Here is a 27,319-nt window from a genome sequence, read left to right on the forward strand (position 1 = left end):
TTTTCTGAAGTTAAGTCCAGTGCAACGCCACCGAATCCACAAGGTGTTTACTTTTTTTTGTTGTTGTTGTCGAAGTTCAGCTCCTCTCCCTCGCTCTCGCTCCCTCGGCTGCACTTGTTCCGCTGCTGCACAGCGACCGGCCCCGGTAGCGTTACAGGAGTACGAGTACGAGCGTCGGTATTCAGAGCGCCGTGAGAGCGCAGCGAAATGCGGCGTTCTCCGTGTTTTCACCTTTTTTTTTTGCGCACACGCACCGACGCCGGATTCGCGCGTCGCTTCGAAATGCAAATTGGCCGGGGGAAAAAAAACAAAACCACCCCAAAACAAAACGTTGGGTTTCGGGGGCGGGGGGCTTGCTCCGGACTCCGCCAACGGAAAGCGAGCGCGGAGACCGGGGCTCCAAACAAACAAACAAACAAACACGTTTCGAGCGTTTACACCTGTGTGCGGGCGGCGTTAGGGGGGGGGGGCAGAAGTGGCGTTAAATGGCAACCGCCTAGTCCCCGCAAGTCGACGCCGTGCGGATTTTTATTTTATTTTTAATTTTTTTATGGTTGCGTGGGGCGGGAGCAGCTCGACACTTTCCCCGAACTTACTGCGGGGGGGGGGGGGGGGGGGGTTCTGCGTTGAACTTGACGCGAGGAAAAGTTGTAGCTCGGAGGCTGTTGACACGCGCGACACCATCCACGCAGATCAGCCACTGCACTTGTACGAAGACGCTCGTCTCCGCGAAATTAGACCTCGAAGGTCGTGCCGGGGTGTCGCGTTTTAAATCTGAGTAGAATTGAAATGGGTTTGGTTTCAACTAAAACCTCTTGTCTTGGTTTAAAACGTCCATGTTTTTGTCGCCCCTGTCAGAATAAGGCAAGGTCTTCTGCATCAGTCAACACTTCTGATGTTATAGAACCCCGAAATCCACCACCGATCCTGATACTTCTGCTTTTCGATTGACCTGTTGGGGAAATGCATATTCTAGGTGTGTGTGTGTGTGTGAGAGAGAGAGGAAAATAAAATATATATATATATTAGGGGTGTCAAGGTCAGATTTGACTTGCAACTCTTAAGGTCACAATTCTATTCAAGTTTCGATTTAAACATTCTGCTCAGCACTGACGGCGATGCCATCGTCAGAATATCGGGTCTTGATTTGTAAAGAAAAACACTCTGTTTCTCAACAAGTTACTTTTAATTGAATATGAAAAATTATAAATAATACAAATATGAGAATGTTTAAACAACACACCTGACCACACATAGCCTTATTGTCCCGACGTCTAAAGCCAGACCTTAGAATATTAAATAATAAGTCACTCATTCCACTACTTTTAAGTTACTCAATAAAATAAGTGCAGAAGAACTGATGCTGTTTTTGCCAGGGGGAAACGCTGGTAGTAAAAGGCAAATTACTACCTGCAGCTTCGATCACAGTGATCTCTCCTCCAAACAAAGCAAATAAAAACATATAAAGGATGTATTTCATTTACTCCGTTTCCTGCTGCTGCTCTGTGTGGAGCAGATCTCAGATTGCTCCGGAAAAAATATGCCCCGTGTTCTCACGGCAAATACCCCACGGCCCGGCCCTGTCCGTGAGCCAGTGGTTGGGAACCTCTGCACCAGAGGACATTCCATCTGTGATGGTCAGGTTTATTTCCCTCTTTCATGGCCACATCTGTGGCATTACCAGACATTCTGGTTAAAGGCGCACTCTCCCTTGTACACACAGTGAAACACTGGAGGAGAGGGAAATGCGCCGGGAATTACCGGAACTATTTCCCTCTAATGTGCGTTCACTGTGTAACAAACAGGACAGACTTGTATTGAACTTCGTTGTCATATCTTTTTTTTATAATATTCAAATTCCATTTAAATTTAGTTCCTGCAGCCCTAATGCCAGGTGGGCGGTGCAGCGTGCGGGGAGGGATGCGATGCAGCGGACCTCCCGCGCAGCCGATTGCAGCTCGCCCCTGCAGACGCTCTGATTTACTTGACCCCCTTCTTGTATCTTGGTCTTCTGGAAGCTGTGTGAAATGTGGTAGTGTACGGAGAGATGTTGCCTGTAGTGAACGGCAGCGAGAGAGAATATTAGGGTTTTCAGTGTAGGGGCTGTTCAATGCGAATATTAGACTATTCGCTGGCAGCGGCGGGGGAGCGGTAGCGGGCCGGACAGAAGCGGGCCGGGCGTGGCCAGCTCGGCTCTTCCGATAGGCAAGACAGGCAACCGCCATCCCAAGGCATGGCGCGGAGAGGGAGCGATTGAGGTGCTTTGTGCGTGCCGTCGGAGTGGGGGGCGGGTGCGCAAAATGCGCCTCAGTCGCTCCCTCTCAAAACAGTGTGTTTTTATTTTACGTCTCCCTACGGAACGAAACGCGTGGGTATGGAACGAAACCGTGCATAATGGGGATACCTTCCCTGTGACTCTCACACCGATCCGCCCTCTCCATGCGTTACGCGCAGAAAATAATCTTAACGAGGCTTTGAGTCGTGCCCCGGTCCTCACACTGTTCTTAGTTGTTTTATTTGGAGGAGCCGTGTTGCCCTCCGCCATCGGGGCGTACGGAGAGCCGTGTTCACGTTCGGACGATTCACACATATAAAAATATAATTGTGGTTCCCCTTATTTAGAATTCCCCATTGAAATGTTATCCCTGTGCATTTTGTAAGCTTCTATCTGTTTATCCTGTTGTTATAATGCACACTGACTAGAAAAAAACAACTTGTTTCCGACTGATGCTTCACTTGTCGACTTTGAGGGGGCAGCCCTAGAGAATATAGTGAGTCTCTTATATATTGTTAAATATTGACAAAGTTAAATGCTGGTGGAAGCCTGACAAACACACAGAGGACACAGGGAGACCGCAGAGATTGCTATGTAACTGGAATTGAATATGCACAGAGTTCTTGTCAATTTGAAATCTGAGAAATGCGCCGATGAATGTCCAGGGTCCTCCGTCATGCGCTTGCGTCTCACACTGTTAAGGAAGAAATAACCCTTTGCAGAGAGAATAAAGGCTTGGATTTAAATTCATGAATGGTGCCAGAGAATTTGCCAGCTTTGCTAGCTGTTGAGTTTTTCACTCAAGATTTTTTGTCTCAATTCAAATTTAGAAGCTGTACATTTAACACGCTGTCAGTGTCTCACCACATGCAGGGGTCACAAGTGGTCGGCTACCCATCCCTCTCTCCCCCCGAGGCCTCAACGACTTATTATTATGCCTCATCAAGCTTGATTCCATAGGTCCTTGGCTGCCACATAGAAGCCATGGAGCAGCCTACCAGAACCTGTCAATACGGTGGCTAGATCAGGGCATGCCCAAATCATGTCAGCCAGACCCCGAGGGGCAGGATAGCTCGCCAGAACAGGATATTGCTGTGTGATCATTGACCAGCGGCAGACAAATCATTAAACCGCTGGCTGCTCGCCGCTCAGCAGTCCAGGTATTGCAGTCCGTTGCACTCCGTATCTGTCATGTTTGACCTTGAGCCTGCAGAGAAATAACCATTTCTGTATTTTCTTCTGGTAGTTAGCTATATCTATAAAGACTGGGGATTTCAACTACAGCTGAAAGATTTGGGGAAATAATCGAATTGCAATTTTTTTTAGACCAATATTAGTCTAGTATGGGATTTTACTTAAAAGTTCTTTATCTTCTGTATTATTCACAAAACACAAGCAATAAATCATTCTATAGTATGACCAACACAAATATGGATACAGTCAACATAAACATAAACTGCTCTTTCCTGGAGGTTCGCTTAAAACAATCGCTATCAGTGGGGATGATAAGAGAGTGACAGAGAAAGTGTCCCCACTGCGCACGGTTTCTTTCTATACGCACCAGGAGACATACAATAGGAACTCACTGTTGTGGTTTCAACAAGTGATTTTGATGTAAAAAAATAAAAAAATAAAAAATTCCATATTTGAACTTTTTCCTCATTTTGCATGATCACAAACATGATCAATGAGACGGTACGGATCAAAATTTATCACAGAATTTTAAGATTAAACTTCAGGACCTGTCCATGTCCCTGCATAATGACCTGTTGAGATTGAAATGCTCCGGAGTCCGATAAGCCAGTGAGTTGATGAGGCAGAGATCTGAAGGAAGGAAGGAAGGAAGGGAGGAAGGAGAAATTTGTCACTTAACACCAATAAAAATTACTTTTCCAAGAATCAGAATAAAAAAATCGGGTTTCAGGTTGGCCAGAAGTTTAATGTAATTAGACTGTGCTATAGATAAAAAAACAAACAAAACATGAAATGTTTGTTTCTTGCCATTATTTCAGGAATCCTAATAATAAGTTATTTTTTATCAGGACCCTTCTATATTACATTTTCAAAAGTTGGGAAACCGTTATCCTTAAGTTGATCCTACTGCGTATCACACGTTAATTGGAAGCACAAGATCCACATGTCCTCGATTTTAACGCTTGTTAACAATAATTGACTTTCAAGCACGCACACCAGTCTTTACAGGAGCCTTGTTTTCAATCAATTTAAAATGGTTGAGACAGTGATTCAAATCAGGAACTGTGTGGGTGAAAGAGGGGCTTTGTACAAAAATGGCACTTGTCTCGGATGTCAGGGGTTGCTTACAATACACCCACACACACAGAGGGGGTTGACAAAATAATGTAAATACCTGGAAATACATTAACATTGCAATAATAACAAGCGATAAGGACGCTCTTTTCCCTCAGAACAGCTACAGTCCGTCTTGGAATGCTGTCGTAATAGTCCTGAACCTTTATAAAGGCAGTTATTAAACCATTCTTCGAGAAGAAAATAAAATCTACTTTGCGCCCGTACGCTCCAGGAACCTTCCATTAAGGTTCAATGATGTTCTGATCGGGTGATGGGGGACGTGGGGTTCATGAAACCACTCTTGAATTGGTTTAGTGGTGCATGCGTGGGTATTATTATCCTGGAATGGGGGGGGGGGGGATCATGAGGGAACTAGTGTTTGCACTATTGGGTGCACCTGGTCTTTTAAAATGGCCTCATAGTCCCGGGGCGTTATATGACCAGGAAGAGCAATTATTGGACCAAATGACTCCCACAAGTTGGCTCTCCATACCATTACGGATCCCCCACCGTATTTGACAATTGGCAACAGACAGTGTGAGTATGAGGCATCCTTTGGGTTTCTCCAAACATAGACCCATCTGGATATACGAAATAGGGTGAAAGATGACTCATCAGACCACGGTACTTTATTCCACTGGTCAGAGGAACACAGTTATTGTCTTTGTGCGTTGGCCTTGGATACGAGTGGTTTCCAAATGGCACAAATCCAATTTTTATCAAGTTTAGGACGTGCAGTTCTTCTTGAAAGCGACTCACAGAGGTGCTGAATCAATTTACAAAGATGCATTTTTGTTGGAGTTATATCCCTGTTGGTGAGCCTCGACATGGGACCACTGAGGCTCTTTGTCGACGCAGTTTGTCCACGTTTGAAACACGATGTCATGGTTTTTGACGCCGTTCCAGCGACGCTTTCAGTAGCTCTCTCGTTTTTGGGACCGACGCACTTGCAGTTTAAGTGGCAACTGTTCGCTCCCTTTGGAACCCCGTTTGTCGGCTCATGTTGCTTTGAAAAACCAGAATGTCAAAGTGATAATTGTCAGACCTCTTAGCTGACGTGCTGCTGCTGTCAGCCAATTTGCATGACATCAAAAGGTGTAATATCTGCAAATGGGCTGAGAATATCTGACCATTGTTTTCAGCATCAGTCTTATCTGACTTATCTCTGACTTAACACATACATTCAACAGCCATTGTCCCTCCCCCGCTCATTAGCATTCTCATCGACTGGGCGTCTTCTTGGGGCTGTGTAATAATACCCTAATTTTTCCCAAATGCCTCATTACTTCGCTAATTAAAGGGTAGAATGGACACGCCGATAATGGACGTACGTTCATTAAATGCCGTCACATTTTATCTATGACTTCATGGGTATGTTGTTCATCGTCTTAAGGGGTTGGCCAGGGGGTCTTACAAATAGATGCCAGTGGTGGCCAAAAGGTGTGACTTTGGCAGACCATTGTTTGTTATCATCGTAACTGGTGAATCAGGGATGGCCCCTTTTAATGGATACGCCTCTGGCCACACCCTTTCTATTCCCCAGGCTAGAATAATTGTGTAGCAGCGAACAGGCAGAGGCAACCCACAGAGAACATCTTAAAATGTCTTGAATTCCACATTGCAGATATTAGGCCTTAAAATTCATTAAATAGTCATTAAAATCTGTCTTCGAGTTTGTTAAACTGAAAAGGGTCATGGTCGATGCATGTTTATTTTGGAAATATGATATAAGATATATTTGGTTAATGTAAACAAACCTCCAATAAACAAGTTCTCCATGTACTCCATGTCTGCCTCCATATCTGACCTCTCTAGGCGTGTGTCTGCTGATATTAGGCACGCATTTGTTCTGCATTCCAGGGATGTTCCAGAGATTTTGTTTTTCAAGTGTTTTGGCACACACACATAAAATTATGAGAGACTAAGCACTGCATATTGAGCTTGGCTTCCTCCTCTTTAAATATGAATGTTAGGGATTCATTTTAATATAAGCCTTTCACATTTTGGAATTAATATCGATATAAAAAAAAAATGCATTTTTTTTTGTACAGACAGAGCGATGTACCAGAAGTAGAAGTTCTGAAAAAACAGACTCATTTGTCTGGCACCGGCACATGGATTTGAACGGAAACCTGCAACGATGCAGACATTTATGTGCTTGATAATGAGAAGTTCACTGAGAAACTTATTGGCAGCCTATTGGCGACCCATTGCAAGCATGTTAAGGGCAGAAGCCATTCCTCTACTGGATCAGATGACTTAACCACTTAATGGAAAAGGGCACAGTGACCACCTTGGACTGTCCTTTTTGTCTCTGGAAGTAATAGCAGAAGCAAAAGTAATAGTTGGCTCATCAAAGTGAATATTGCGACATATGCCATGATCATATATCACAATATTCGGTGCGCACTGGCATGGATACTCCGTGCTGCCAGTGCTCCCTGCTGCTTCCACTGTAGCGTTGGGTCCTTCACGAACGATCCGAATCAAAGTGAACGGCTTAAAATACTTTTTTATAAGTTTAAGTTTTACAGATTTATGTTGTTGTTCGTTGAAGTTGCTGTCCCCTCTACTGTTTTATTCCAAATCATACTGGCACCATGACACGCCCGTTTTCAAACGAGATCTTGACATTGAACGTGACACACCAGAGAATAACGGCATTTCTCCCGGCAATGGGAAAGGTGTCAATCGCCTAAAATTTGCGGATGTATCCGGGTTTAAAAAAAACCCGGCTAAACCTGCTAAATTTGGCGCGAAAACGGTGTAATAGATTTCTCTAACGGAGACATGATGGCATTTATTTTTATTCCTACCATTTATAATTTGTTTTGCGCAGAGGAGGGATAAACATTTACATCCTAACGTCAACCGCCGACGGCCCGAGGATGGGAACGGTTTTAACTGTAATATGTGCCGTGGCTCCATACATAATAACATATCCTCGGGGGGAAGAGCGGTGAGGCAGGGCAGCGGCTGGAGCTCTGAGAGCCTCCACCACCCCTTAAAGGAGAGCGGGACATCCTCACAACAATGGACACACTCTCGCACATGCACACAAACCTCACCCCGGGCCCCTCCCCCCGCCTCCCGTTACCCCTCCCCCTCCTCAAGAATGGTGTGCGATGATGCTTTCCAGAGGCGAGACCTCAGCGCCGGGCAAGTCTTGGCTACTGTGACCGGGACCAGGAATCCTTTTTTTTTTTTTTTTTTTTTGGGGTTGTCGTTGCTTATAGCCATTTATCCCCTATTGTCTCAGGCAGAAAGGGGGATGCCGCTCCTTTCTCTCCTATCGTCGCAATCTCGTCTTTGATCCTCTCCCCCGAGGTTGTTGACAGTGGTGGGGAGAGGGGGAGTGTGTGAGGAGGAGGATGGTGAGTGAGTGGGCGAGTGAGCGGTGCGGAGGCGGCGAGAAAGTGCCCTGTCGAGTCGCAGAGCATCGAGCCCCGGTGGCTTCCGGCGATATTTACACTTGATCGCGGAGTCTTTTTTTTTTTTCTTCTTCTTCTTTTTTTTCCTCCGATCAGCGTGACTGGAAATATGGTACGATCAACATCATATACAGCTCATATTAATGTTTTTTTCTTCATTGGCTATACAGGGCTGAGGTTGCGTTTGGTGTGCACAGTGGTCTGCTCACCCATGTTTATCCTATTTTTACCCAAATGTCTCCCCAGGTGTTGAATAATTCAGTGCTTTGGTGGGTGGTGAAATCTCACCTCACTTGAGTTAGCTGCAATGTACTGTTTCTTTGGGGTTTTTTTTGTGGAAAACACGCGGCACAATTACCTTATTTGATGGATGAAGGACTCCTCCACGTGGACCTAAGAATGGTTTCTCCATGGATTTTGACAACCGAGTTGATTTGTTATCGATTTTAAATGAGAAGCCTTTTTCTAAATGAAGATATATATATTATTTTTTTTTTACATGGTTTATATACGATGCAACCCAGCCTCAGGTGGGTGTTCCTAGTACGCGACGTAAACAAAAGGGGGAGCAAAATTCCGACGTGTGGACAGAATGTAACATGTCATGATGTTGGCTGTTCTCCTCGAGAACTCGCCGTCAGAAACAACAAGGGGAGACTTTTTTGGGGGGAGGTGGGGTTAGGTAGATCAAAGATAGACACTTCAAAGCAGCGAGCTTCCTCCCTCCAAGCAGCTCCTTGCTCCCAGCTGCACGGCTGGCAGCAGCACAGGCAGCTGTCTGTGCATACCTGTCTATTGAACCGCCGGCGACCAGGTAGCACTGTTGCAACGAGGTCCGGCCATGGCACCGTCTCACCGTTATTGTTTTGCATTGGGTGAAATATTTATTGCATGCTGAGCGTCACGGCGGCATTCCAGCGTCTGTGTCTAGACAGCACGAGATGTCAACAAGGCATTAATTGATGCATATATCGAGAATACTATCTGGCCCTATCGTGCAAAAGCATTGAATATTTTGCAGATGTGCCTTTCTGTCGTAGCTGTTAGATAAGGAAATGTCACTGGGGCGGAGACGTGGCGCGCAGCGTGACCGTTGGGCAGCCCGCGTTTCACCGTCCCTCGCTCGCTGCTGTGGCCCGCCCTTGGGTGCCGGATAAACCTCTAAAGTTAGGTAGCAACCTCTGCAGTTTGGTGGCTGTTGATAACTTTTTTCGAGGGACTGCACACATCAGAACCCATCCACAAAGCCCCCTTCATAGGCGGCAGTGACGATGTTACCGTTCGTTGTTTGTCTTGGCCTATGACATCCCATAAACAGGCTGCTGTTAATTGAGAGGGGTTTATAAAGGTGATGCCTCTTTCTGTAAGGGAGAGAGGACTGGCGCAACGTAGGGCAAAAGCACTGCGCTTTTTCAGAAGAGATAACAAGGCGCAGAATAAAAGACAGAGGGATAGAGGTAGCCATGCAAATGAGCTGTCTACCTGACGGAAGAAAGAGTGTGTCTGCGCCTCGGGGTGTAGGGTGGGTGTCGAATGGGGGGTTGGGTGTGGGAATGGAAGCCAGGAAAAGGTAAAAACACATTTGGCCCATTGAGGTCTCGGCTCCTACTCAGACACAATGCTGGTGGCTGGCTCCAAGGCAAGGAGGTTGTTGTTGCTTGTTGTGCTCACTCCGCCCTTATTTTGAAGAGTCTGCTGTAGGGCTCCAGGGTGGAGACGAGGAAGATGTCATCGCTCCACGTTCAAAACCAAATTGCGTGTGAACTAGAACACTGACAGACCCCAATTTGTGTTCTACATGTCAGCTTAATTTTTTTTTTAATCCAGTAATGATGCTATTATAATATTTTATCGGAAGATCAGCTGATATGCTGATACCAGGGCTTCCTGCTGTGCTGGCAGTAGGTCAGCGGATCTGCTGAATTAAATTTTGGGTCATTGCAGTAGCTAAAATGCTAGACGCAGTATATACATTTTCCATTTAATGTTTCTTCCCAAAGACACAAAACAGATTTTTCATTATTATTAACACTTTGTGTTTATGTCGTTAACGCATAATGTACCAAAATGGCATTTTTCAAATCACTACAAAGTCAGAATTCATATGCTCTTATGTTGTACTAGTTGTTGGACAGTTGTTTGTTGTCCTCGATGCTTAATAATACCGTGTTTGTGTAATGTAGCTGTGATTCAATTTGAAGTGATGCTACCAGCCTGTTCTGCCGTATGCCTGTCATGGGCTTTTGGTGTTCTCAATTCACGCTGGCTGGCTGGCTGGCTGGCCGGCTGCTTTGGTAGCCATGGCAACGGAATCCCCCAGAACGCTGGAGAGACCGGCCTCGCCGGGTCGATTGTGAGCAAAGCAAGTCAGGCATATCTGCAAAGTTAGCCCAAGTCCCAGACTCCGGCAATGGCTCCGTCCGATGGCCTTTGTGTTCCACTCCTGGACGTTGCATTGTTGGGACTTTGTTAAGATAAGCGGAGCAGGGAGCACGGCGTCCACATCGGCCCGACAGAGACGGGTTCAGTGTTTTGTTATCAAATCCTCTCACTAATTACAGGCGGCCATTATCGTCGTCAGTTCAAGTACGAATACACATGGCTTTATCACAATATCTGTTTCTTATGAAAATGTCAAGAATATTCAAATGATCTTACCTATGATTTATCTTTTATTTAAATTTTTTTTACAAGATAAATGATTGATTTGAGCTTGACACGATCTGTTTCCTTCTTCCACAGAGCGCTTTTGTGACATTTGCCTCGGGCCACGTCATTAGCCGTTTCACCTCTGCGAAGAAAATTGAGGAGACGTTTAAATGAACCATTATTCGCTAGCAGAAGCCATGACAGACAAGTAAGTGTTTTGTCTTTTCCCCGGCATGTTTTGGTGCGTTCTTTTTTTTTTTTTTTTCAAAGAGTCCACTGTACTCTGCCCTCCTATCCGGCGTGATGTCGCCGCAGTGTCCCCGTGTCCTCAGTCATTACGCTTCTGCCGTTCCGTGGAAGAATGTCCCCGGAAAGTGTGTTTGTATGTGTCGTTTCAGCGCAGAAGGGGGTGGGGCGGTGTGTGTGTGTGTGTGTGTGTGTGTGTGTGTGTGTGTGTGTGTGTGTGTGTGTGTGTGTGTGTGTGTGTGTGTGTGTGTGTGTGTGTGTGTGTGTGTGTGTGTTGGGGGGGGGGGTTGGCGGTCCTGATAGCACAGAGAAAAATAGGCTGCAGTGGGGGTTGCTTTAAAGGCCGTCTCTGTCTCGCCCCCCCCTAAGACGTGTTCCATTTGCATCCGGGCTTATTTGCATTCTTGTTTGCGCTGCTGAAATGTTTCTGCTGCCGCTTCTGATTCACTTTTTTTTTTTTTTTGTTTTTTTTTGTTTTTTTTGTTTTTTCTCTCTTCACCGTCTCTTCTGCAACCTCCACCTTCTTCCCTTTATCGTTCCACCTTCAGGGTTGGCCTCCTTTCGTAGTTTGAACCAGCTCACTACTCTTTCCACGCTGGTATTTATCTCTGGCTTTGGTATTTTTTCTTTCCTCTAATGTTTTACTGCGGTGACACATGGAAAATGGAAGAATTAAGCTCGGAGAAGCAAATAATCTGCAGCAAGCGGTGCGGGGCCGGTCAGCTGATACTGGACACGTGTAAATAGCCAGGCACGTGCAGCGCTGCAGCGGCATTCTTCAGTTACATAGCTTTTTGGCAGTGATTTGAATTTAGCAACCAACTCAATTCAGTTTGATTACACATTAAAGTGGGTGTAGGTCATTATTTTTATTTGTGTGTGTGTGTGTGTGTGTGTATGTGTGTGTGTGTGTGTGTGTGTGTGTGTGTGTGTGTGTGTGTGTGTGTGTGTGTGTGTGTGTGTGTGTGTGTGTGTGTGTCTGTGCGCGCTGGGGGCAGGGGTGTGCACAGTATGTATCGAGAGTTAAATGTGTAACGTGAAGTTTCTTGTGTCTGTATAGGGTGAGGGCGGTCATTTGTTTCCTAGGATTTGGGTGAAGAATGTGCACTCGGGGATGCCTTGCCCAATAATGAGTTAGGATGAGCGGTGCAATGCTGCCTACAGTGTATATAACACACACACACACACCCACACAGCACCAGCACCGATGCACCTGTTCACCCTCTTTGCGAAAGAGACGTTTAGTAGTGAAAGACGTGCAGTTGGAGCTGCAGAGCCACAGTGGAGGATATTAAATAACAACACAGGCTCAGCCAAGGGTATTTTTACGGAGCGTGCCAACCGACTGCCCTGAAGGAAACATCTTTGTTGGTTTATATACGAACAACGTTTTGGTTTTTTTTGGGAAGTGGAGGCTTTAACCGCTCGCTCTTGAATCATATAACTTCGCATAACTTTTTTTTTTTTTTTTTTTGCTGTTAAATAACTTGGATTTAACAGAAAGCGGGAAAAACTTGTCACAAAAAGATCTCGTTGTGTTTTTTTTTAGTTTTTTTTTCTTATCAAAATAGATTTCTCTCAAGCTCTCCTCGGTTAATAATCGTTGCAACAAAGTGTTGGATGTAAGTAATGATGTTGTTGACCAGGCACCCCATCTCATCAAAAGTATCCAGGCAACCAGGACGGGGGCAAAGATGGGAGGGTACGAGCTCAGGGCGGGGGGCGTTACGTTATTGTGCGTTAGTTACTTGTCCATCTTTCAGGAGGATGGTTGGTTTGGGGGTTGGGGTTTGGGTGGGGTGATGAGTTTTTCCAGAAGGAAGTGAGGGAGAGAAGTTGGAGGAACGTGCCCCCCTCCCCACTACTGCCGGCGAACAAAGCTCCCCTGGTCATGTGACTACTTAAGATTCATACAGAGGGAGCACAGGCCTTTGGGCTTCACATATTATTCTGCTGAACACTCATACGCCTTTTTTTCTTACCATCAGCACTCATTAGCATATAGAGAGATCTCAGCAGGCATTCCACGGGATGAGGGTGCTTTCCAAGATAGAAAGTTTGAGGCGCATCTAGAGCCAGATGAATGCGTCGAATGTTGTTTCAAACGCGGGGCGCGCAACGAGTCGGTGATATTTCCGTTGACGTCGAAGCCGCGCTCGGTGTGGAAGCTCTTCGAAAATATGAACAGCTTTATAACTTATTCATTGGATTGTAACGTCTGCCATTGTACCTAAAGGATTATTACCCAGCAATACTCATTTGCGTAGGCTGTTTCTGTTGAAATGCGCCTCCTGCATCTAGGTTTGTCGTTTTGTTTTTCTGCAACATTTGACGGACCGTTTTGTTGTTTGACATATTGCATATTTCGCAGTGAACCATTTCAGAGAGAATGTAACTGCATGTAAATGATGAAAGCCGGGGTTCTTAGCACGCAGCAGGCAGTGAAAGTGAAGAAAGGAACTTGTGAAACCACCGTAAACAACGCAGGCCTGAACACTGTGGTCGGAACACTCGAAACACCTGATCGTCTTTGGACCAATGGAACGGATGTGAACCACAAACTGCAAACTGGGAGATATAGTTTGCTCTGGGGGCTTTCACCCACCGCCACACACATCGCTCCCCACCCGCCCCCACAAAAAAAAAACCCCCTGTGTTTTTGTTCGTTGCTAAGCAGGGTGTGAAGAAAAAAAAAAAAAAAAACTCCGCCAGTGCCCAAATTTTCCGCTGCCAGCAAAAAAAGGATCGGAGATCGCGGCGAGCTCGGTGAACTTAGGTACAAACTCTTTCATTGTTAAATATCTGGTCTCAGCCTTCGCTTTGCCTCTCCGTCCCCGTTTCGTTCCCCTGTGACCGGTCACGCTGGCAGCCGCGCCACAAAGATGGGGCGTCTTTGTACAGAAAGGGAGGATGACTACGCGGATGAGTGTGCGTGCGGTTTGCCGGCTTGGCCCGCCGGGGTGGGGGGGGGCTGCGCTCTTACCGGAATGGCCGTGCAGTCGGAGAGATGCGCGGCCCTTTCCTACTATGTGCCCATCCAGGGCGCCCGCGTCTGCGTGTCCGCGTCACTCCGACTCGAGGAGGAGGATCCGGAGCCGCATATAGAAACCGGCCCGGGCCCTTTCTACCTGTCGCGACGAGACAACCGAAACCCCCGACCTCCTCCTCCTCCTCCTCCCGGTCGCCCCGGAGCTAAACTCTGAGACCCACATCATCCGTTAAATACTCGCTCCTAAATTACACCCTGGAGAGACGAGAGAACAGCCGACTTAATCCAACGAATATCAAGCGCTGGTTGGTGAGATCTAAGTTTAAATTGGCAGGTGTGCTGAATTAACAACACCGGCGTGAAGGATCTCTTGACTGAACCCATTTTGTTCAAGCTGGTGGATTCGGGGGCGGGGGGTGGGAATAAAACATTCCGACATCCAGTCGTCATATCCAGTCACCCGCTTCTTCCTTCTTCAAAACAAATTCAATGTGATGAGCGCAGGACAATGTGAGCGCTTAAAAAAAACAACAAAAAAAAAACCTTGTCTCGGTGCAATTTATCTTTTGGTGCCCGGGCGGTCATTTTGTCAACCGAAATTTTAACCCTTGGGCGCAAATAAGGTCATGATTCAAGGTCAGATTCTCAGGCTGATGTAGCAACCTTTTTATTTTCCGCAAGGCTGCTGAAAAAGATGTGAACTGGGGGGGGGGGGGGATCCTTACAATTCCAAAATACAATACAATACAAATAGAAATATCTAGCCGACAGCCGTCTCGACTTTAAAACCATGTTCGCTAATCAATTGAGCGTTAATTGTGAAAAGTCTTTATTATTATCATTATTATTATTATTATTATTAATATGAATACGGTGGCCGACTCCATTTATTTTACCCCTAGGGAATTTGTTTTGGAGCCAGTTCCGTATTGGGGCTGTGCTGAATCCCGGTCAAACAAGGATGACTTAGGAGAATAAACAGATGATCTGGCAACTGAAACAGATGCAACGTGGATTATTCGCTCATATTTTGGCTGCATTCTGTAGATACTACACAAAGGCAAAGTCGAGCGGAAGCTTGCGGAAATACGTTTCTGTGACCGAAGGTAAACACACATTTATTTATGTGATAAATACTTTCAGTTGTCTGGGGTTCATCGTTGTATTGAAAGGGGGGGGGGGGTGTTAATTTATTATTATCAAAAGTGTGAAAAAAGATCGCATTCCCCAGCTACGAGTAAGAAATGAAAAATCACAATGGTGACAGGAGGTCTATTGAGGAACAGACCACGGAGCTTATTAAGCACTCTGGGAAATCAGGTGTCACGGTGCAGAGAGCTCTAAAGCCTGCCCTGTCACAGTGTTTACTAAAGGCCGGGGTTCTGAAGTACGATTTCATTTGTTATGGCTTGAGAAAGGTTTTTTTTTTTTTTTTTTTTTTGTTTGTTTTTTAATAAAGGCTCACCCTGGCACCTTCCTCATTCATGATCATTCATCAATTAAAAGGGTCCGTGTCACAGCCGCTTCCTGTCCTCGCCCTCTCTTCGGACCGCCCTGTCCACCAAGGGCGCGGCACGGGGCGTCGACCGCGGGGGGGGCCTCGGCACCCGCCCGGGACGCCCCCGGATTGAGACGTCCGAAGCAATCTGTCAGCGGGGGGGGGGGGGGTGGTTTGCGGGTGCACGGCCGAGACTCTGTATCGGCTGTCACAGGTCTGGGGGGAGTGAAGGGAGCCCTGCAAAGTGCTTCCTTTAGGATGCTGAGGGGGACGCGACCCCTGGCCCGCGGGTCATCAATCAACTCCACCGTCGGCGGCTCCCGGCTTTCTATTGTCGCCGTCAGAAGAGGACAGGAGGAACTGACGTGTTATTATGTGCATGTGAGTTCGCATGCGGGTTTTGTGTGTGTGTGTGGGTGGGGGTGGGGGTGGGGGTGGGTGTGTGTCTGTAGGTGTGAGTATGAAAGTGTGAAGAGCGAAGAGCGGGGTGTCTCATGGATGGAAGGGTGTGGGAGAGGGCGACCGGGGTTTCTCTTTGTTTTGACTGTGTGAAAGTGGCTCCAGACTCCAGCCTCTTGACCTTGATCTAAATAGACAGTTCGGTGGAACAGGGGATTCACCGAGGTGTGAATTAACACCCAGTAAGGGTGCAGCCATTCCTTTATCAGTGATTAATTAAGAGGATTGCATTTCAGTTACTGAATCTATTTTCCAGATTTTCTGGGGATCAATGGTGTTGTCTTATATGCTGTTTAGAATCCACCGAAATGTGATTGGCTGTGTGTTTCATGTTTGGGGAACAAAAGAAAAGCTTTGTGATAAATGCAATTTTGAGATGTCTATTTAGATTTAAAACACTTAAATCACTTCAATGAGCATTTACCAACATTTTTTACCCCATCATATTTTGCTCTTATTTCGTGGTCTTCAATCATGTAGATTAACTAATATATATGAATAATCCATTTATTTAAAAATAAATAGTCGTAGTTTCAGTCCCTTTCCTGTAAAATAACACCAATATTGCAGAAGTGCAATAAGCGATCTTCATGTAATTTAATCTCACCTGTGTTTTCAAAACAGCTTATATTTAAAACTTAAAAGAGAGCAGCCTGGTGCATTTCCAATTTTCTTTCTTTAATCCTTGTGTGAAACTGTCCATTTTACTACTGATGACGGTGCACCGTGCCTGCATGACATAATGTGACTGTTATTTGTTACAGTTGGTAAAGGGGGGTACAGTTCATTACGGATGCTAATGAATGTGGGTGACCTGAATTCAGTTGTCTGGGAGATTGTCTCTGTGTTTTGGGACGGTGTGTTTTTGGGAGACAGACAACTGCCTCATTCTCTCGGTCTGTCGGCTCGGCTCCCCTCACGCTACCCAATAGCGGCGCCGGGATCGCGGCCCCGCTTGTATTTCCCGTCGCGTCGGGGATTGCGAAAAAGGTACACAAGCCTTGTTGGAGGTCGGCCAGTGCTCGTGTGGCCGCTGGTTGATTTGGTAACAATATGGATCATCTCGTTCTGACGCACGTTAAACGTGGGAAGAAAGCAAACGGAGTAGGTAAGCCAACACTTTCACCCTCGACGCAGGCTTATTTGGGTTGGTGGGCTACGTGCCCTCGTGAAGAGGAGCCTTCATTCTTTGTCTTTCATTTGTATCCATCATGCAGTCGTAAGGTGCAAGGTCCAGCGCTCCGACGCTGAAAGCCAAGCCATCTGTCACCATAACAATAAAAAGGATTTGTGATTTTTTTTTTTTTCCACCTTCTTTCTGACGTTAATTATTTATTTATTCCGCCATTGAAAGAGGGAAAAAAACAAAGTCATTTTATTTTCTCCAACTGCCGATATATTTTTTTGTTCTCGTGTTCTGCAGATCACAGTACACAGTATTCTGAAAGGTATTGAAGTAGGCCATGGCAGAGCAGGCAGCCAGCACAGGGGGATGAAGGATAAACTCATTTTGGTGCTTTGTGTTGGTATTGACTCGGTGGCGTTTTGCATTTGGCCTAAGGTGAAACATCAGAGGAACAAAATAATTCTGTCACTTTTTTTGTTGTCATCACGTGGGCCCCGGTGTGTTCTTGTGTGGAGGTCTTTAATCCGGCCAGGGTCTCGTGACCACTGGCCAAAACACAAGCCTGCACAGGGCGGGCCCCCGCCCCCGCCCCCTTCCTACGACGCACACTCCACATATTACCGTCATGTCTGACCTCTCTATATCTTTCTCCCCTAGCTTGAGGATTTTATAATTCTCTCCAGAGGAAGAGCATCGCATCTTGGTAAGGAGCCACAGGTCAGAACCTCCAACCCCCCCCCCCCCCCCCCCCCTGCTGCTTTAAAGGCCAACACTGCGCCCCTGCATGTCCCTACGTGAATGCTGCATGAACCCTCCTCCACCACCTCCTCCTCAGGCTGCATGACCCACACCTGCATGGTGTAAGGACCGCACTGGAACCATGGCCTGCGCTGACTTTCCCTTTTGCTTTGGTGCCCGCCCCAAAAATCACTGTTGATTATTTATAATGTCTGTTGCCGTTTCTTTCTTTCTTTTTTTTTTTTTTTTTTTTTTTTAACCAATGAGCTTACCAATCAATTGTTGAACTCAATTCTTACCCTCTCTGTGCTATAACTTCATTTTGGCATTTTTAAGTTTTTCAAGCACTTTTCACAACAGATGAATCTTAAACGCACAGACACACACTCTGTGCTCTTCCCCCTGCTCTGTCGAGTGTTGTGCTATTATTGTGGGTTTATCTTTCCTCGTTTTCCTCTTTTCCAAAAAAGAAAAGTAAATTGAGTTTCATTTTCATTGCTCTTGATCGATTCAAATTCTACAACAACCGCCTGCTTTATTCATATTTCAGACTTATTTGGTTGACCTTGAATTTACTTTACCCTGGAGGTACACTTAAAAGGACGCGACAACTAAAGATGTTAGAACCACCGGAGAACGTGTCCCAGAACACCGTCAGCAGGATACTCAGTAAGACGTCAGCAAGAAGTCAGTAGGAACTCAATAGGAACCCAGTACTCAATAAGAAATAAGAACTCAGTAAGAACTCAATTAGAAATAAGAACTCAATAAGAACTCAATTAGAAATAAGAACTCAATAAGAACTCAATTAGAAATAAGAACTCAATAAGAACTCAATAGGAATCCAGTAAGAACCCGGTAAGAACTCAATAAGAATTAAGAACTCAATAAGAACTCAGTAAAAACTCAATAAGAACTCAATAGGAACTCAGGAAGAAATAAGAACTCAGTAAAAACTCAATAAAAACTCAATAAGAATTAAGAACTCAGTGAGAACTCAATAAGAACTCAGTAAAAACTCAATAAGAACTCAATAAGAACTCAGTTAAAACTCAATAAGAACTCAACAAGAACTCAGTAAGAAAAAAGAACTCAGTAAAAACTCAATAAGAACTCAATAAGAATTAAGAACTCAGTGAGAACTCAATTAGAACTCAGTAAGAACTCACAACTCAGTAAAAACTCAATAAGAACTCAATAAGAACTCAGTAAGAAATAAGAACTCAGTAAAAACTCAATAAGAACTCAATAAGAATTAAGAACTCAGTGAGAACTCAATAAGAACTCAGTAAAAACTCAATAAGAACTCAGTAAGAAATAAGAACTCAGTAAAAACTCAATAAGCACTCCGTAAGAAATAGGAACTCACTAAGAACTCAGAAAGAACTCAATAAAAAACAAGAACTCGCTGAGAAGTAAGAACTCACTAACACCTCAGCAGTGAAAGAAGCACACCCTGGGCAGTGAGAGGAGGTGGGAGGGGCTTTGCTTTATGTAAAGATGAAAAAAATAAAATAAAATAAAAACGAGTGAAAGCAAACTCCATGTCATTTGTTGACCGTACCCGTATTTGCTCAAACAGGGACCACGGCTTTTGTTTGCCTCAGCTGCCGCCTGGGTGCCGTGCTCTTCAAAATAAATACACCCAACATAAAAAAAATAATAATAATTGTTCCGGAGACCCGGGGAACGGCCGGGACGCGAAACAAATCTGTAATTCCAGATCTAGAGATCGAAAAATAAAAACGCGGAAGACCAGAACACCGGCACGGCACGGCACGGCACGCGAGGCTCGCCGACCCGGAGAGGGAGGTTGAAGTCCGTCCTCCGCCGTGACACAACGGCCTAACCTGGTCGGCCTCGGCGTCTTGCGCCGGACAACACCGCGAGAAACCCGGGTCGCTGCGTCAGTTTGTTCTTATCTTGTTCTGAAAAGGTCATTGTGGTCCAAAGCCTCCACCTCCTTTTAAGTGCACCTCCGCCTTTAAGGTGGAAACGTCTCTTTTCGCCGCAGATGCCTAGGGAAAAATTGTGTGACTTGGCTTGAACCGGGATTTAACCACCTTGACGCCCCGTTTACCATTTCACTCTTTTTTTGTTGTTGTTTCTTTCTATTGGGCGAAATTAGGCTTGTTGCACGAAACGTCCTTAGGCCGCTAACTGTATATGTGCGCCATAAAGTTTTTTGTTTTTTTTTGTTCTGTTTTTTTAATCATCATAAACTCTGGCATTAAGGTAAACTCCGCTTAAAATCACCAACTGACCGGAGTCCCGCCGCGCTCACTACTGATCCCCATACACCCCTTTATGGTGATTTTAACCAACCTTTATTTATTCACTACTTATTCTCCGATATATCAATGCCTAATAAATGCATTTTATGGTCTTATATCAATGAAACCACTGACTGAGAGCCAGACGTACATAGTCAGGTGCGGCAATTGCGGCGTTTAATAGATTTTCCCACACAGTCGGTAAAAATGTGAGCTATTTGTAGTCGCCATTGTAGGGATGCCTTTGTGCTATTTACCCCCCTCCATCCCACAGAGAAAACGGTGAAATTAGTGTTTTGGCTCGGTGTGTGCCAAATTCAGGAGGACACACTGGAAGTGTTGTGGCAGCCAGTGGGTGACAGACCAAGGTTTCGCACAGCACTCTAAAGCGGGGTTTTTGTCCCCGCCGGCCAAAATCACCACCATGAAATTGGTGCCCGCTAAAGACGGCTGTGTGGGGGGGAAAAAAGGAAGCAGAAAGGAGTCCTCTTCAATGGCACACTTTCACTGTGAGAATATATAGCAGGGTTTTGAGCTGTGATGTCTTACGGCGCTATCAAATATCCATTTGACCGGGGGCAAAAACACTTGTCTGTCATTTCAGCTGCTTCGGTTTGAACGTTAAAAAACGGCTTTGAAATAACATTTAAACATTACCATAACGTCAACTTGTAATGCGAGCTTCAACAGTTTTAGATCCGCGCTGGACCCTGAACACATGGTAACAAGATTGAGCTGCTACCCCCGAGGGCACCTGCCCGTGGCTATCTGTCACTATTCTTAAAATGACCGACCATATCTCTGCCGTTTAGCAAAAGAAGAGCGCGACTTTGAGCCTCCGTAGCTTCCTAAAATAGTGCTGCTGTATATGTTCCAAGGCCTGGCTGAAGTCACCCCAGCCTCAGGGCAACGCCATGAAGTGTGAGGCTCGACTAACAGTGCTCCCTTGTCTCTCTGTAGCCACCGCTTTCGAGTCCTGCACCGACACGCGCTTTCATTCCGAGGAATGAAGAACTCAGTTGCATTTCATGATTTTTAGGAGAAATCTGCAAACGCTACGCGGGAGCCGCGCGGATCTGGGAGCGCATGTTTCGCTTGCTCTGCAGAATACGTCTGGCCACCCTCCCGTTCAGAAAGATAGCTGGTCCACATTTTTCCTTCTTCCAGCGCTACGTCACACGTTACGTTGCTCTGATTGGTTGTAGGCCTATCCAACGCTCTGATTGGTTGTAGGTCTAGCCAACACTCTGGTTGTAGGTCTAGCCACTGCTCTGATTGGTTGTAGGTCCATCCAACGCTCTGATTGGTTGTAGGTCTAGCCAACACTCTGGTTGTAGGTCTAGCCTCTGCTCTGATTGGTTGTAGGTCCATCCAACGTTGTGATTGGTTGTAGGTATAGCCACTGCTCTGATTGGTTGTAGGTCTATCCAACGCTCTGATTGGTTGTAGGCCTATCCAACGCTCTGATTGGTTGTAGGTCTAGCCAACAATCTGGTTGTAGGTCTAGCCACTGCTCTGATTGGTTGTAGGTCTATCCAACGCTGTGATTGGTTGTAGGTATAGCCACTGCTCTGATTTGTTGTAGGTCTATCCAACGCTCTGATTGGTTGTAGGTCTATCCAACGCTCTGATTGGTTGTAGGTCTATCCAACGCTCTGATTTGCTGTAGGCCTATCCAACGCTCTGATTGGTTGTAGGCCTATCCAACGCTCTGATTGGTTGTAGGTCTAGCCACTGCTCTGATTGGTTGTGGGTCCATCCAACGCTGTGATTGGTTGTAGGTATATAGCCACTGCTCTGATTGGTTATAGGTCTATCCAAAGCTCTGATTGGTTGAAGGCCTGTCCAACGCTCTGATTGGTTGTAGGCCTATCCAACGCTCTGATTGGTTGTAGGCCAAGCCAACAATCTGGTTGTAGGTCTAGCCACTGCTCTGATTGGTTGTAGGTCTATCCAACGCTGTGATTGGTTGTAGGTCTAGCCACTGCTCTGATTGGTTGTAGGTCTATCCAACACTCTGATTGGTTGTAGGTCTAGCCAACATCTGATTTTGTTGTAGGTCTATACAATGCTCTGATTGGTTGTAGGTCTATCCAATGCTCTGATTGGCTGTAGGCCTATCCAAAGCTCTGATTGGTTGTAGGTCTATCCAAAGCTCTGATTGGTTGTAGGTCTATCCAATGCTCTGATTGGTTGTAGGTCTATCCAATGCTCTGATTGGTTGTAGGTCTATCCAATGCTCTGATCTGCTGCGTCCAGAGACATTTCAGTGTGCGCCCGTCAGTAACAACCCTCGGAAATTGAAAATGAACAGAGAGGTTCCAGACTAATACGCATCCTGTGAAATTGGTCTGGCGATGTCAGGCTAACATTTTCCTCCATTAAAGCAAGTATTTTTATGCAGCGCTAACTGTTGATTTTATGAGACATCCAAAAAGACCATGCTTATTTGTCAGCGCCTACCTTTTGTACCTCTCTGAAAGGACAGTGTGTGAGTTCACTTCTTAGTAAATAACGTAGTGTTTGTATAGCGCCTCGGCTTTTTTTGTTTCAAAATGGCCGCCAAGCCCAACGTTCACTCATTTTAGCTGTTTACAGATACAGATGTCAATAGTAAAACTGCAGGCTTTTTTTTTTTTTATTATTTTTTTTTTTTTTTACCCCTTTTAATTAAAAGTGAAACTGCATAGTTATTAAGTTTGAAACCTTGGACTGCAGAGGCACATTGGGGACTCGGAAGGGGGACACCACACACCAACCCTAACCTTCAGCTCGCTCACTTCCCCTCGGCATATGTTTATAGGTTTCTTTTTTTTTTTTTTTTTTAAATCTCACAGGGCCACGTGACCCGGAGGAAAGGGTGTGTTGTTTTTAAAAAGCTCTCCATTGGGGGACTAAATATACCCTTTACTGGACCTGACCCTTCATTTGCCTTTGCTGTGGCGACTTTAGGTCGACTTGTTAGCTCGGCAGGGCCCCCGCAACTAGTAATTATATAGGAGGGTTCCCATTTTACATCCCCTGTATAGTGTTGCCTTCACACAAGCTGCTGCTCTCTTCATCACGTCGAGACATTTGGTTGTCACCGACGGTTGGCCCGCCAGGGAAAACTTTATCTCATATCAGGATACTCGGGTCTTTTTGCAAACTTTCATTTCCCCCCGCCGCGGATCACGTTTTGCATGAGTCAGATGAGCACGCCGTTCCGATCGCTTCGCTGCATGCGTGCGACCGCGGCTGGCCCGCTTCGTTATCTGTCCCCAAACGGCGCTGAGTGTGTTATTTTGTGTGACTTGGACAACGCGGTGCTGTTGGTGTCGCACAGCTGTTGACAGGCCGACGGAGCATTTTTTTTTTTTTTTTTTTTTTTTTTTTTTTTTTTAAGTCAACATGTGGCCGTGCCACAGCGGCTTTGCACTAATGAGCGAAGACCCATGTTTAACTTTAAATGACTGCAGATGTTTCAGAGCCGGGGCCAGTCATGACATCGCTTTATCCTTTGCGCCGGCGATCGCGGATAATGCATTTCTTGAAGTTTGGAGAGTAAATCCCAGGATGTGTTCAATCATAGTTTGGAGAGTAAATCCCAGGATGTGTTCAATCATAATTGCCAAGGGTAACATAATAGCCTGATAGAAATAGAGGGGGGGGGGGCTTGCGAAAATCTGAGATGTACTCAGATTACTATTCTGTCCCTGTCTGGTCATATGAGAGGGATTGGATGCCCCGCGCAGGGATTAGAGAGAGTGTGTGTGTGTGTGTGTGTGTGTGTGTGTGTGTGTGTGTGTGTGTGTGTGTGTGTGTGTGTGTGTGTGTGTGTGTGTGTGTGTGTGTGTGTGTGTGTGTGTGTGTGTGTGCGCGCGCAAATACATCTGCAGCCCAATCTGAGGCTGCTGCTTCCAACACTGCAGGAAACAAAGCATCAGCCACTGCGGTTCGCCGTGTTGTGTTTCAAATGAGGGCGCTCTCTCACACTTTCACTCTCTCTCTTCCTGCGCACACACACACATCTGCCGGCAAATTCCCCGTATATCTACTCCAGAGAAATGATGGGAGCGTTTATCTCAAAGGCTTTTATTTCAAAGTGCAATGGATCCTATTGACTTCAACATGTCTGTGTTCTTTTCAGGGCCCTACAGCCGTAATGACAAATGCTCTGAACTATTTTTTTTAATCAGTTCCGCCCTCGCACCTGAAAGACCCATGGTATTGATTTTCTACCAACATCTACAACACAGGATTATCGCCACTCAATCTCAAGAATGTCGACAGTTGGTGAAATTACTAATCTGCACTTTTTAAGTCCACAAGGGCAGGTCTGTAAATCGACTGTGTAAAGGCCAAAGAAGAGTCTGACATTACAACCTCTTCAGGCATTCCTCATGGTGCGTGTGTTTAACGTCTGCTCTTGCCAGGGAAATATCCAAGTTGTTTTATTGCAGGAGAAAATGAAACAGCTAGTGGCAGAACCCGTTTTTTTTTCGTCAGGAAATAGGACTTATTATTGCAGGTTTTTTTTCAGCATGCCCTAAAGTTAGATTTACCTCCGCCCCCACTAGTCATTTTTCCTTTTGTGTGTGTGTGTGCGTCTCTCTCTCTCTCTCTCTCTCTCTCTCTCTCAGAGCTCCCACATTGGTACATTGTACATTGGTTCATACAGAGTGGTACATTGCAGCTACCTTTCCCATTTCCCCAACCCCCTATGCCTTGTCCTTGTTCTGCCAGTGACTGTGCCTGGTTAGCAGTGCGGCGCCGGGAGCCCCCGCAGCCCCGAGCAGGTGTCACCCTCTCTGCCCGGCCAACGGAGCCGAGAGGGCAATACAAAGGGCTCACAGAGACACGCCAGCATGGTAACAGTCTTAAATGTCCAAGGCCCTTATGGCCACTCCTCTGAATCCTCTCAGCGCCGTGGCCGAGCTGCCAGCCCCCTCGCAACTGCGTTGTCAATTCGACGTCATTAAGGAGGCTTCCGCCGTGCCGTGGGGAGGTCTGATAAGCGGGGCGTCGCCAGGTCTAGTGCGGAGAGCAGAGCGCTTGGTGCAATAACAGGTGAAACCAAATCCCCTTCTTGAATATTCATTCTGTTCAAACACATTGAACGCGGTCTATAATCAAACAGCGAGTGTGTGCGCATGTGGCCTGTGCGCGGACGGCCTCCGCAGCGCAACTCTGATCCGCGTTCCCTCGGGCCCCGGTGATCTTTGGAACGCTGGCTCCGCTCGCGCCTTGGCCCACGGCTCGGCCTGACATTCAGATTGGCAAGGCTGGGAGAGAACTGGCTGCGAGGAAGAAGTGATGCCTCTGCCCTTCTTCTATTCCCCGATCTGTTTTTCTCTGTCCATTGTTGTGCTCCGTGCGGCGATGATGCGGCGAGGACGCGGGAGTCCAGGAGCTGGAGCGGAGGCCGCAACTCGTCCCCGGGGAAACAATGGCTCCTTGTGCGTTTGACCTCCTTTAGGGAAAGCAGGGTTCGAGAGCACTGGAATTCGGTTAGTGCGAGATTTGGTTAGCGGATTCCCTGACTAAAAATACCACGGCTCTGCTTTTGTCCCGGGGTGCAGGGTTCCCTATACTGGAAAGGAGGGAGTTTTACCCCGGAGCACATTCATTCTCATTACATACCGGTCAATAATCAATTTACTTTCTGGGGGCGACACCGATTATTGAGTGTCTGTGCATCTGTCCCATATAATGTATCACACCCTGGGTTAACTCATTACTAACCCATTTTATCGTCAAATCAGCCACAACCGTGTCACTAGGTCATTTTGTATTCATGGACACTGTGTGTTTTGGGCATTTGTTTAAAGGTGAATTTTATATACATTTCTGTTTTGGGGGGATTTTTCTTGAGGTTATGTTCATCGTCTCATTTTCATGCTCGTGTTATTCTGCTTCTGGGGGAAAAAACAAGTATTTGTTGGAATCGCTGCTTTAAGTCCTTTAATTACTCCTTCTCCTGTGCCATTTGTTTGACCCAGATGTTTTTGTGTTGTGCACTGCAGTGCAGCTACTTAATTCTCCAAAACCAGAATAACCTGCTTGTGAGTGGATCATTTTCCCCTTTTCTCACAGAGGCGAGTTACCTGGCCGGCAGGCAGCCAGCCACTGCTCGGCGTTGGTTACTCCCTCCGTTGTGACACTTGTATAAAAAGATTAAAGAGCCCCATGCACATTTATTTTCACACAAGATTATACTGTTTATGTCCCTCATCCGCCGTTTGAAGGTAGAAGGGATGGACCAGACACAGAGTGGACCTTGAGAACCTTCCGTTCACATAATGGAAGGAGCAGAAATAAGGCATCCCTGTGCAATTGAATTACCGCAGTTAATCTCATTCTGACTTCATATTATTTACATTGAAATCAAATTAAGAGTCAAAACGAAAACAGCCAGTCCTCCATCTGTGTCACATTGAATTCCGTGTGTGTGTGTGTGTGTGTGTGTGTGTGTGTGTGTGTGTGTGTGTGTGTGTGTGTGTGTGTGTGTGTGTGTGTGTGTGTGTGTGTGTGTGTGTGTGTGTGTGTGTGTGTGTGTGTGTGTGTGTGTGTGTGTGTTGCAGACACATGCATGTATTACAGCCAGGATTGAGAAATAGGCAGATTTAGAGATTTAGCCCAACATTTCACTAAAGCTTAGAACCCTGTTGCCTTTTTTTTTTTTTTTTTTTTTTTTTTGCTTAAAATATCTTGTTGACCTAAAACAAGCATTTGCTTATTTGGAGCAATTCAAATAAAGTAATTACAAATCACAAAATGTTACTACTTGTCTACCGACCTATAAAATCTTAAGCCCTTATATGTCAAACCTCACATTAAATTAGAATAAAGTCAGGTTGTAAGGAAGGACCGCCGGCTCCTGTGGATCTCTTGAGTAGCTCTGGAAATCGTGACATGAGGCACGGGGAGGTTTTGACTCCTCCCTGGAGACGAGCCTTTCCAAAATAAAAGTTAAAGTAACGATCGGTTCAGTCCGTTGTGGTCATTATCTCTGTAATACACAGAGTGGCTCTTGCCGTGTTAATGTCCGCGTGTCCCTTGGAGATAACAGGAAGCTCGCTAATGGCTTTCTCACAGTGCGTATCGTGACGTGTATCTGTCAGGAGAAAACTGTTAAAGGCCCCGAAGGGGAACAGTTTTCTTTTCTTTTTTTTTTCTTTTTTTTTTTCTTTATTTGCAAATGGGTTGCAGCGGTGGATGAGACTCAACGAGGTGTAAAGTGTACCTCGGTGCGGTCGAAACGGATCGACCGCGAACGCGACACGCTGATCCGCATTCCAGGGTTTCTTATTGTTCGTGTTTGCGTTTCGACATAACGTCAGAGA

At 45.9% G+C, this 27,319-nt stretch overlaps 1 protein-coding gene across 3 annotated transcripts in view; it reads left to right on the forward strand.

Moving 5' to 3' along the window:
* Positions 1-27,319, forward strand: part of sema4d (sema domain, immunoglobulin domain (Ig), transmembrane domain (TM) and short cytoplasmic domain, (semaphorin) 4D) — a 48,966-nt gene that overhangs the window by 3,594 nt on the left and 18,053 nt on the right. Inside the window, exons 1-3 of one of the 3 annotated variants that reach the window (XM_080018525.1) lie at positions 858-976; positions 10,759-10,873; positions 17,641-17,700. The gene's annotated coding sequence lies outside the window, so the exon portion shown is untranslated. Of the gene's footprint in view, positions 1-857; positions 977-10,758; positions 10,874-17,640; positions 17,701-27,319 lie in introns of those variants that run through there. The other 2 variants (XM_080018523.1, XM_080018524.1) reach the window with 2 other exon arrangements.

The sequence above is a fragment of the Zeus faber genome (genome assembly GCF_960531495.2).
Source record: "Zeus faber genome assembly, chromosome: 17".
NCBI classification, from domain to species: domain Eukaryota; kingdom Metazoa; phylum Chordata; class Actinopteri; order Zeiformes; family Zeidae; genus Zeus; species Zeus faber.